Source organism: Botryllus schlosseri, chromosome 7 (assembly GCF_051294905.1).
Source record: "Botryllus schlosseri isolate E-star chromosome 7, Bs_hap1, whole genome shotgun sequence".
Classification (NCBI taxonomy): domain Eukaryota; kingdom Metazoa; phylum Chordata; class Ascidiacea; order Stolidobranchia; family Styelidae; genus Botryllus; species Botryllus schlosseri.
In genome coordinates this window covers 23,245,633-23,247,510 of record NC_137242.1, presented here as the reverse complement: position 1 = coordinate 23,247,510, position 1,878 = coordinate 23,245,633, and the positions used below count along the sequence as shown (strand labels likewise).

Sequence of the window (1,878 nt, the reverse complement as noted above, 5' to 3'; positions counted from 1 at the left end):
TCGTTTGTGAACATGAACCTCTAAATTTCCGAGGTTCACACACAGAACGCGAACGTGAACCTCACGTTCACACCATCCCTAATTACAACCCTGATCAAACCTCGCATCGCGCAGCAAAAATAGAGTTGAAAGTCGTCGACCGAAAATCTACTGACATACCACCATAACGCCACAAGGCCGCGCGATTAAAAATTATTGTTATCGGAAAATGAGAATACGTGAGGTCCCACCGAGATTTGAACTCGGATCGCAGGATTCAAAGTCCTGAGTGCTAACCATTACACCATGGGGCCACACGATGTAGCAGGCAAGACTCGACAAACGCAAACAGCAAATTCCAACCGAGATTTGAACTCGCATTGCAGGACCCGTCAGTGATAAGAGGCCGCGCAGTCAAAACTGAATGATGAAAGTTATTGCAAAAATATAGTACACAGTTCGCAAAATGAAACCCCTATAGGTGCCATCGAGATTTGAATTCGGATCTCACATTTCAAAGACCGGCGTGCTGATCATTACGGTACACCAGTGGTTCTCAATCTTCTTGACCCCATGACACCCTTTAATACAGTGGTTCTCAAACGGGGTGCCGATTGTACTGCTGTTTCTGTCGACCTATAAAAATACAATTAAGGACAATGAATTTAGGAAGTTGAAGACTAAAGATTGTCATTGCTGATACCCAGTCTGTGGTATTAAAAGCGGTATTGAGCTCAATAAATACAATCGGTTGTCTAATTAAAGCTGAATGTGATAAAACTTCTTTGTAAACACCATTATAATACGTGTCTGAATTGTAATATGACGTAGTTTGACGACTTTTTTATTCAGTCATCAGTTTCCGAAATCTGGTCGGCGTAGGCTACTCCAAGTGTGATTGTGCCGCGAACAATTCTTCCCTTTCAGAGGATGCCGCGACGTCAAAAAGGCGGAAAACCCTGGACTATTGGTAAATGGGTTTCTCAATATTATACAAATGTTTCAGACTGTGTGCTGTGAGACTGTAACTGGAGAGTATAGGGGTTAGGATTCCTGACTTTCTCCCAGGTGGTCCGGGTTTTATCTCCAGCTTGGAGAGTACTAATTTTCGGTATCGCGAAACAATCCCATAAATGCTGAAACTTTTATCTCGAACCTAAGAGCAATTCATATCTGAATTTTAACATTATGATTTAGCTTCATAGTTATTGCTCATTTCAGAATGTGAACATTATGAACTTGATAAATCCATATTGCCTTCATAACTGCATGTATAGGGTCAAGACTCCCCGTTCTTACCCAGTCGGCTCGGGTTCGATTCACTGTATGGTAGGCCTACTACCATAGTGTCCTATATGGTGTCGACACAAGCAAATCTTACGGCTCAGTGAAATTGTATCACGGCTCAGTGAAATTGTATCACGTCACAATTTCCATTTGGCTACAGGCAATTTGACGGTCATTTTTGACCGGCTTGCCGAGCATTAAATTTGATAAAACGGGTATCAATCGAAAGCTGACTCTGCACTGATTGTGAAAATATAAATTTTATTCCGCTCGTGGCCCTGGAACTCCCACAATCAGCCTCGAATTTGTCATTGCTATGGAGATTGGCATTTGGACTCAACAATACTTCGCGCGCTAAAATTATCTCAAATATATGAATGAACGGCATGAGAATTAGTTAAATGTAGGGTGTCTAGAGGTCCCGTCGAGACCTGAACTCGGATCCCAGGGTTCAAAGTAAGGATGGGTTAACCAATACACCATAGGGACGAAACGCATTGTCAATAATCCGGCGCAAAATTCGGCAAATGGTGAAAAACAAGGTCCCACCGAGATTTGAACTCGGATCGCAGGATTCAGAGTCCTGAGTGCTAACCGTTACACCATGGGGCC

At 42.8% G+C, this 1,878-nt stretch overlaps 2 non-coding genes across 2 annotated transcripts; both read right to left on the bottom strand.

Moving 5' to 3' along the window:
• Window positions 1-221: 221 nt before the first annotated feature.
• Trnaq-uug (transfer RNA glutamine (anticodon UUG)) lies at window positions 222-293 on the bottom strand. Its single transcript has one exon. It is a non-coding gene; the product is annotated as a tRNA-Gln (tRNA).
• Window positions 294-1,806: 1,513 nt separating this feature from the next.
• Window positions 1,807-1,878, bottom strand: Trnaq-cug (transfer RNA glutamine (anticodon CUG)). The gene has a single exon. It is a non-coding gene; the product is annotated as a tRNA-Gln (tRNA).